Source organism: Falco punctatus (assembly GCF_963210335.1).
Source record: "Falco punctatus genome assembly, chromosome: 15".
NCBI lineage: Eukaryota > Metazoa > Chordata > Aves > Falconiformes > Falconidae > Falco > Falco punctatus.
Window position 1 is genome coordinate 10,190,144 of NC_137595.1, and position 10,465 is coordinate 10,200,608.

A 10,465-nucleotide genomic window follows, 5' to 3' on the forward strand; every position below is an offset into this window, starting at 1 on the left:
GGGCATGTGGCAGGACAGTGTCCTGTGTGACAGCCTCACTGCCTCAAGCCCGTCCTTCTTTTGCAAGCTGAATTATTTCCAATGCCACACTCAGGGTGTGCGGAGGCAAGATGGAGATTGTTTTTGCATGGGTGGTGCTCTGCTAAAAAGCTGCAGAGGCAGGTGCTATTAATAACCCCGGTGCTCCTGCCCCTCCCACATCATGTGCATCTCCCAGTAGCTCCGCAGCACAAATGCTGCAGGCACTGGGGACAGATTACTGTATTTTTGACAGCCCAATTGTAGGCCAGGAATATGTCCAAGGGATCACAATAAGAAGAACACACAACCACAGCTGTGCAGAATTTGCTTTATGTATATATTGGTTGAGAAGGTTTAACAGTGGCATACATGGCCCTGCAGGCAGCGAGGTGTCGCTTCACTAAACAAACAAATAACCTGGTGTTCCCATTCAGGAGTGGTTTGAAATGTCTTTCACTACCAACTCTGTCACGCAAGGTCAGCGCGCTCGTGGAGGAATGAGCTCTGCTGTCACTGCTGGCTCGCACGGTTAGCTGTGCTGGCACGCCAGCAGTAGAGCTGCCCTCCTGGGGAAGCCCCCGGGGCTGAGGCAGGGCACGTGCTCGTGCTCTGGGATGGTGAATCTCCCCCCATGGGCTGAGCCAGCCAGGTGCCCTTCACATTTGATGGCACCACCGCCACTCAGCTCCTGCCCCATCAAACATTCCTGTACTTAAATAAGGAAGAGCTCCGATAATCTGCATTCACTTCCCAGGCAAAGTTTCAAAGGCTTATTGGTGAGAGTTATACAGTCTGCACCCCAAAGCAGCCCCGCAAGTATTTCCCCTTTACAACTAAAGTGGTGCTGTGCCCGGTCATTGCCAGCATTCATCGCGTGTCAGTGCGCTCTGTGTTGAATTGCAAATACCCATCGTGTGCTGTAGTGTGCTTGTGTTTGATTCTGAACGAGAGATGAGAGCAGACATTACCTTAAATATTCACGAAGGAATGTCAGCACAGATGAGGGGGAAGGATGGCAGTGGGCTCAGCATAAACCATTGATGGCCATGAGGCATGAATAGCTATTCTGGCCACATCATTCTCAGTAATATCGGTTTAATAATGTGGTGTAAATGTACTCTTTAATGGTAACCTGTAAATAAAACAAGCACTTCTTATTGGAAACATATTGGCTTGGGAAACCTGGCTGGCAGCTTGCAGTTTTAAGAATTGTCATGGGACTTGCATTAAGTAACCCTGTGAGGAGAGTCCTCCTCATTGCAAGCCAATACAAAACTTGTGTTCAGAGAGTAACCACCTTCACTGCTGGTAAGGGCAAGAGCCTGGCTGTCTGGGCATCTCATAATTTCAGATACACTTGAAGAAGAAAACTTGGCACCCAGAAGCACTGAGCAGCCTTGAATAGGTGATACTTATCCAGCCAAAGGTGAACTTTGTATTCCTTTCATGCGCAGTGCAGCTATGCTGGTGGTGGTATTCAAGGACTTCAGGGCGACGGTTTTATTAGGTTAAGTTAAAACAACAAATCTTTTTAAAATGGTTTCTGAGGCCCTTGGTCTCTCTGTAAACTTAAGTTTGCCTTTGCTTTCTTCAGCCACCTTCAATTCTGAACTGCTGGCTCAGCTTTGCTTTACAACCGGCTTTGGCATAGAACAAATGCGACACAGCTTACATGGAACTTACTAACTCCCAGGTAAGTTACTCAGGCTCCCTGCAGGTAACCTCCCTGGCTGCTTCTTAGCGAGCTGGCTCCTGGGGGCTGCGTGGGGCTGGTCCTTGCATCTGAAGATAGCTTAAGGTACACTGTTCTGCTGGTTTGCTGGGGTAGTGTTAGATACTGGCACAGTCTCCTTGTCTGAATCATTGCTCACTTCACGTGCTGTGTGTTTTTTCTTGGTTTTTTTCTTTATATCTTTTATATACAAAGTCTACTGGCTTTGATATAATGATTTCCTTGCTACAGCCATTGCATATGACTTCACATATGAGACTTTTCCCTTACCGTGTTTTTTTGCCAGTGTAGAAAAAAGGCTTCCTTTCCAGTTTGTCTTCTCTTCTATAGCCTTCCAGGTGCTGCATTGACTTTGTGAGGTGTTAACAGGCTTGTATTTTCAAGCTTTCCTTACGTTTCTTGGAAAAATCAAATTTTTGCCGCCTTCTAGATTCTGTATCCAGACATTAATTTTCCCTGTAATATATACCATGGTAGACCTGGCCTGGCTTCTTATGTTGCCCTTCTCACACCATTTCTAGGAAATTTCTTAATAACTCAAGGGACAGAGAAGGCAAAAAGCTGTCTGGTCCTAGCTGAGTGTAGAGTCACGCATACCAGAATTAATTGGATAACAGCATTCCCTGTCTCCTCTGCAGGAGATCATGACTGGACAGTCAACCAGGCAGCTATCAGAAGCAGAGTGCTCTTGCTGCTTAGACTGGTGGTTGTACATCATGGGTAGCAGAGAATATACTGAAATTGTTTAGGGAAATCTATGATGAAAGAGCAAAGGAGTCACACCAGTGTTTTACATGATGTTAGAGGAAGCAGCTTGGGTTGTGGGATAAAAAACACTGGAAGCGGGGCCAAAATTTGAGTCTGAGAACACAAGAATGGAAGTTAGCTCTTTTCTATTAAGAGCTGTTTTTAAAAAAGCCAGTTCTGTCTGTGACGTGCTGACACGGACGATCTAAGCTACCAGGTATCATCTTAAACTTCCTATTCCAGCTATCATTAAGGAAAAAAAAGTCTCGAACACACCAGGCTTATGTCTCAACTTGTGAGACATCTGAAAAAGACACACGTAGTTAAGAATAATGCTTTGAATTTTTGTAATACCCAGGATAATTTTATCAGAGAGGGATTTATGTGGTGATGCATTACATTAGCCTAGTGCTGTGTGAGACATATGGAAATTAGAGATGGACTAGATTTCAGAAAGCTTATAAAAAGAGTCTTCCAAGACCTTTAACCTTAAAATCATTCCTAGCTGAGCAATCCATTAAAATAAGTATTGAAGTAATCCTTGGCTGGCGCAGTAGTAAGTAATGCTAGTGATTAATGGGGTTTGGTTATTTTCTTAAAAGTTTAATACATAGCTGTACAGAAAATATCTTTGATAATGACAGCCACAAGACCTCACTCTGTTGTGAGGGAAGTGGCATGTGGAGCTGTGAAAGTTGCGTGTGGTTTTTGTTAAGAGCACCTAAATTTTGCTAAGAGTTGGATGCACTGCCAAGACCTTTGTCAGCCCCCCCCTCCCCCCCAGTGCCCCCACCACAGCCTGCCACAGGCATGGCTGCTACCAGCAGCTTGGGACAACTTCTGTGAGGGGACCCACACCACCAGGGATTTTGGGAATCTGCTTCATACAGGTGCAGGTCGTGCACAAATGTTGCTTTGGCTTTGCTTGGAGATGCACGGTGCTGGCCAAGTCCCTGGGCAGTGGTGGCCCATGTGTGGCACACCCAGGGCTCCTCAGGTCTTGCAGCAGCAGCGCCGGTGCTTCACACTCACACGTGTCCCTGGCTGGGTCAGGGCTCTGCTTTACCTGTATAGTGGTTTCCTCAGTGTCAGAGCAGATTTTTCTGCCAAGGCAGCCGTCTGACAATCTTGTCTACACTGTTTTACAGAGCCTGGCTGCCTAACGTCACCCAGCATAATTTTCAGGGCTGGAAATAGAAGCTTAACGGTGGAAGTGCAGATCAGATTTTCCTGTCGGACACTCACAGCACTGGCAGCGTGTGAGGCTTTGCTGACTCCGCAGGGTACAAGATCACTGTGAAAAGATTCATCACCAGCAATGAGTGCTGGAATATATATGTCTGCATAAGAAAACCACATTGCCAACGGGCTGCATTTTGAGCTGCCGGTGAGAAGCTTAATGCTGCAAAAAAGGAGCTTCTGTTGTAATGCAAAGAAAATTCACTTCCCCTGTGAACTTGCCTTGTTCTTGGTGGCTCCCTTTGCTACCGCTGTTAAATGCCAGGTACGAAGCAAGGCGAGCTGACAGCATCACTTTTTATCAGCAGTGCTGGATGCACACTGGTGAACTGCAGGCTGTTGAGGGTCACGGGAAGGATTGTGACCAAGCCACCGTGGGTGTCCCTGGCCTCGCTGGGCAACCCTTGCTGCTATCCCATGCTGAGGGGCTCCTGCAGGCAGCTACGGTGTGAAAACTGATCTGGCAGCATCACTGGCCTCCCCTAAAGGGAGAACAAGGATGAAGTGGTGGCTGTTCCCATTCAGGTCGCAGCACCCAGCTGCTCTGTACCCATACCAGAGGAGAGCAGGTACATCTGTCTCCCTCTTTGCCACGGGGCACCACGCAGGGGCATGCTGCACTTTAGGCTCCATGTCCGCACAGCTCCTGCAGAAGCAATGGCACCTGCGCAGTACCAGCCCGCCAAGGATCACCATCACGCAAGGGCTAGAGTTTATGCTTCAGTAGATGAGCTAGAAATTAATCCCTTTATAGTTCTGTTGGTAGAATGATCTTCCATTTAACAAACTGGAACAATTATTTCTGTTCTGATACGGGCCTTGAACTTGGTGTACACTTGGTGCAGGCTTTCTGTTCTTTTTAACATAATTCTCCAACTTGCCCACCCACTTCTGACACGTTACTTTAAAGTAAAGGACCTGCTGCCAATTCCAGTCACTGCCTATTCAGCACAACACATCATTTGATGGCATTTTCCGTCACTAATCACAAGAGCTATTTGTTTTATCTTTGCAAGAATTGCATTAGCTCTGCTGACCAACAAAGGCCATTACCCTTGGCTGCTGCAGCTGCTGGAACAAATGAGACTGTCAGTGTGCATCACACAGCAACTTTGAGAGCTTGCTTTGCCTCCCACCTTTCTCTTCCAGATGTCAGGTGCTAGTGAAATGTGCCAGGGATCCAGAGCAGTAATCACATCAATTTGAGCAGAGAACAAGCTGTCATAATTCACTGTACTAATGAAAATTATGATGACACCACAACAGAAATCCTTGCCAACTTAATCATCTTACCCCACCATAGCACAAAGTTCTTTAAAGACTAATGTTCTTAGCAGCATATACAAGCTTAGGAACAATTTCTGAAGGTGATAAAACACCAAAGTGGAGTTGCATGGAGAACTTACTTGTTTGGTGAGTACGAATTCCTCTAAGCATCAGCATTCTTCCTGCTGTATTAGAGAAAACAAGTTCAATAAAGAATAATCAAAGAAAAAGTGGGAAAAAGTAATTTTTGGCCAGAGAAGTGCTGGGGATTCAGTGTTGCTGCCATGCAGCATTTCGCTAGGAAAGATGTAAACGGGGATGCATGCTCAATTTGCTACCACTGAATTTCCTCACTGTGGGTTGTAAAGTTAATTTAACTAGGGGGAAAAAGGATTAGAGAAAACTTAGGAAGGAAACATGATTCAGACTTTCTGTGGTGTGTTAATTTAGCACCCATGCAGATGGAAAAGGAAAGAAATTGTGGGTCCCCTCCATCCCCAGCATACAGTCATCACCACGAGCAATACATACATGTATTTACTTCATCGGCTTTTGGGTTGCGTGTGTGGAGGAAAGAATCCACAAAGGTTTATAAGGGGGAAAAAAGAGCATGAATTCAAATTAGTTTTATGGAGCTGTAAGAACCAGCTTGTTGGTTTTTTTTATCTACTTCAAACTCTACCGTTCCCAGCAGTGACTCGTGAAACGCGATATCAAACTATAGTAAATTCAAGGAATAGATACAGCATTACAAGACTGAAGGAAAGCCAAAATTAATGTGAAAGTAGGCAGTCAAACAGAAAAAGAACAAACAGGGAGGCTGGTGGGAGGATGGAGGGGGAACAAAGGGAATCTGAGGCAAGGAGGTGAACTGGGAACGTGACAATATGATGGATTCCACAGAAATCTTCTCATACTTCGTTATATATTCTCTGCTACCTTATTTGGAGGTATTGTTCCTCAAAAGAAATTTGAAAAAGCATTTTGAAGGAGGAATGGGCACCTCAGGTGAGCAAAGGGAGAAATCTGTTTGGATCAGTTCCTCCTTGGCTTGTAGTCAAGGCCAGGGTAATAAATACTTGGAAAGCGTGGTAATTCGCAACTTGCCATTCAACTAAACGTCTAATTCCTGTGTTCCTGTGATGGATAGAAATACAGTATCTCACATCAAATTCAAGGTAGTGGTAATACTTTTTTTCAGAGGAGAGGTAACCAACGGTCCTGCAGAGGGTGGCTGCCAGCCCATTGCCACCAGCCCCACAAGCACCCGGTTGGGTTTGTGCAAGCTCGGGGCTTGGTGCATCCCTGGGATGAACTCACATGGGCAGGGGAAGAGGAGCTGGGCAGCCACAGCCATAATAGCCTCAAAGGAAGAGGTGATGACTAAAGACTGAAAAGAAAAACCATGGAAATCCACAAAATTCAAACTGGGCTGCTGATGAGGAAAGGTTCTACATCTTAGCAGCTCTCAGCATCCTGCTCTTGTTTGACTTTGCAGGCCATCATTCCCATCTCACATATACTTAAGAGCTGCTTGCAACCAGCCTAAGTGTGCTGGGAAGATTTCTAGTCTGATTTCTGAAAGAAATGAGGCATTTGCAATCAGTCTAGCTTGTCCTGTCTAGTGCCTGTCCCCGGCCATCCTCTAATGGAGTGTGACAACATGGATTTTCATCAGCCAGATTTCACTGGATTATAGGATTGCTTGGCTACAGAGCAAGGAAAGTCTGCAAACCCCGAAGGCACAGCTAGCTCAGTTAGGAGAATAACTCTGCAGATAACAGACCCCTCTCAGCTCTTCAGATAATTCTGCAGATCCCTCACACAAAGATGCTCCGACCATCACTCTACAGCCACATACCTTTGTTGCCGGTCCCTATGTCCGGGCATCCTGTGTGTCAGCAGCAGCGTGAGAGGGATTTCCGTGTTACCTAGAGTAATGAGAATGGCTGCTACCGGTTTTAAACACAAGCCAGATCCTCACACAGCCAGCACGGTTTCTCTGCCCTGCACCCAGGCTCAGGGCAATGACGATTGCTCTTCCCGGAGTCATTCTCAGTCCAAGATAACTCCCAAAGCAGGAGAAACACGTACAAAGGCAGCTTCAGTGGCTTCAGAGCAGCTCAGCTGTGTGCCCTTCGAGCAGCCTGTGGATACTGGAGAACTGACTACATGCACATGATAAGCTAAGTGCCTGTATTTATAAGGCATGAGGGCTCTTTTTATTGCACAACATACTAAAGTGTTTACAGTATATCTCTCTCTATTAATCTAGAAGCACTGTATTTCCTTTCTTGGGATTTTAAGCCTCTCAATTCAGCTGAAGCAAAAAGAATGTATCTTTCCCGTGCAAAAAGGCATTAAATTGCCAGCAAAGTCCTTTTGCTCATGCTGGAATCTCCAGGAAATGCCCGTGTGTGCCTGGAGCCAGCACTCACGAGGCTGTTAAGGACACAGCGACAGCATGCAGCTGTGCTGCACTTTCCGTGGGTGAGGGTGAGCTCCAGCTTCTCCCCTGAAGTGCCACCTCTCTGATCTGAGACCCATTAGCTACAGGGAAAAACTTAACAACCTGTACAGTAATTTTTGGAAGAAGAGTTAGTTAAGCATCAATCCATGCACTGTCTGAATTGCTGAACTCTCTTATGTGCTGGGAACCTCCCCTCCAGGAAAATTCTAGGATTTAACCAAGAAAGAGGTGAAGGATGTGTTTTGACTTTAAAGAAGACAAGAAGGAAATGCAAATTGGAGAACTCTTTCAGAAGAGCATCAGATATATGATGGTGCTCTTCAAGCCCTGCCTTGCGTCTTAAATGTAGCTTGCAAGGTTAACAAAATCCACAGTCGGCCACACTGGGAGTGCTGAATCATTACATTTTACACAGTCCTTCGCACTATGAAACCTGGATGGTTCCCAAGAGTGAGTAATCTGGAAATAAAAATGTGTCAGATCAATAAAATTAAATGGCTTGAAGAAATCTGAGTTTAGTGCTCTGTAAGTCCTAATTGGCTTTGCAAGCATCAGAGGTGACCTTGCCCTTCACAGCTTAGCTATTATAGTGGTGTGCGAGGTTATTGCAAGATAACAACAGCACAGTTGTGATCCTAGCTCTCTTGACAGCCCCAAAAATACCAACCACAGGAGAAATCAACAGTGAGAAGAGCTGGCAAGAATGGCAAGATGATGTCCTAGTGGCACCTGATGAGCTGAGGTTTTCATGCCTTGCTTGGGTTAAGGGGCCGTAACATTAACTTTCTGTACGTCAGACATTGGTTAATACCTATTGTAGCCCTACATGACAGCTGCTTATTTTTTTCCAAAGACACAAGATACAGACATACAAATCACTAACATGGGTGAGCTAATCAAAAAGCAAATATAATTATTCAAACAACATGAGCTATTTAAATAGGGAAGTTAAACAAAATCCATCCCAACTGGCTTTCAACTCAGCCCCATGATCTAAAAATCGATTTTACTTACAGAATGCTAAAGCCTCCAGAGGAACTGCTCCTCTCTTCTCAGCAGCATGTGTGGACAGAATAAACTTCAGAGGTTTTACAGTGGTTAGCCAACACAGACAGCCCAGCAGAGCCCAGGCATCTCCTTCCACAAGCGCTCCTACCATACGGACCTGCCCTTTCATCAGTACTGTAAAAAAAATAGGGAAATTTGCAGTGAAATGTATTGTGAGCCCTCACAGAGGGAACTGGAAACAGAGTAGGCTTTAACACACTGCTCGGCTTCAAAACCAGTCAGGTTTGAAATAGGATTTCCAGCAATGCCCAGAAGTATCCCCAAAGATAGGTTTTGAACCACTCTGCCACAAGATGAGCAGAAACTCCCAGGTTTCCCTCCCCTTGCCATGTGGACCTGAGCTGACAAGAGAGGTTTGCCTCCCTAGGAACAGGCAGCCCTGCCAGGCGTTCACTGCCGTTGTTAAAAGTCGGCATATTTCATTACCTGCGTTTTGTAACCTAGCACCAAAAAACTCACTTTGAGCTAAAATGTCACATTTCTTTCTTGTAATGAGAAAAATCACACCCTTGTCCACTTAAAAATTCTAATAATACAAATCCAAAATGAGCTTTGCATACTTAAACGCTTTTAAATAAAACACTTGATGCTGGTGAGGAGCGAACGATAACAGTTCAGGAGAGAACAGTTTTGCTGTTTGCGCTCTCCACTGCTGCAGGAAAAAGCAGTTGGGATGCTGAGTGCTGCTGCAGGCAGCCCCGTAACCTGGGGGATCTGAATAATTATTGTTTTTCCATCCAGCACTCTGTGTTTGAGCTACTGCTCTGACTAGCCACAGCAGGCATCGCTTTGCAGCAAGGGTGGCTGCAATGGGGTATCTGCCAACATCCATCCTTAACACAGCCACTGGACCCCGTCATGGACCGATCCTGGGGTATCCAGAGCTGGGAGTAGAATTGTTGCGTCTCGGGGCACCTAGTGGGGTTTCCTAAAAGGCATGCAGACATTTCATTGCCACATTGCCAGCCTCCTGGCTTTTTTTTTTTGATTTGACAACACAGTGGCCATAGCTACGCAATTTGCTAAGCCCTGGAAGCACAGAATTGTCAGCAAAGGGATGGAGATCTCTTATCTGAAGTCTCCCCTTCCCCCCTAAAGAAACAATTCACATTTCTATAGCTCTAGCAATAAATCCATAGACCTCCAAGGACAAAAATGGTAACTAGTGACAAACAGTGGTGCCAGGGGTGATATGCTACTGTATACTCTTATGATGGCATGGTAGATAACTAGTGTCATTTTCTTGTAATGTACTTATTACTTTATCAGGATAAACATTCGAGAATACATCACATTTCTTTACATTTTTCACTTCCTATTAAACTCCTGGCTGCTTCAATGAGCCCTCTGTACACAGTCTGGCTGCGGGCTGGTGATCTGTAACTTTCTGCGATATGATATTATCATTTCTCAAGTCCTGTTCAACTCCAGATGTAACTTTTCATGGGCAAAGATGGATGCCATGAGCAAAACCCAGGCACAGGCAAAATTTATCTCAATTTATCCTGGACAGAAAAAGTAACTGAGGGTACCTTGCTGAAAGCAAAATATACTGCTTGAATGAATTTACAATAAGTAATAAAATACAGCAGGGAGAGACCATTTACTGCAGGGGAAGAAGGTAATATATGATGTCAGTAATTCACTTTAAAATGATACTATTAAGCAAGTATAAAGGTGATTATCACCTTTTTTAGGCATTAAAATTATATTTATAAGCCAGTTGGTGTGTGACATCTACCAATATAAAAAAGCCATCTTTAATTTCTTCCAGAAAAAGCTATATATGCTTTCTGCCACTTCCAGAACTGGCAGCTCTCAGAGCAATAGCGGAGGACAAAGGCAGGCCTGCAGCTGTCACCAAGGCAAAGTCCACTGTCCTGAGGACCAGGTTATAAACGCCAAAAAGCCAAATGTCATAC

At 45.1% G+C, this 10,465-nt stretch overlaps 1 long non-coding RNA gene across 2 annotated transcripts in view; it reads right to left on the reverse strand.

Annotated features, from left to right (window-relative positions):
• Positions 1-339: 339 nt before the first annotated feature.
• LOC308053936 overlaps positions 340-10,465 on the reverse strand; it is a 44,037-nt gene continuing 33,911 nt past the window's right edge. For both annotated transcript variants that reach the window (XR_013923863.1, XR_013923864.1), the window contains exon 2: positions 340-8,657. This is a non-coding gene — a long non-coding RNA (uncharacterized lncRNA). The remainder of the gene's footprint in view (positions 8,658-10,465) is intronic.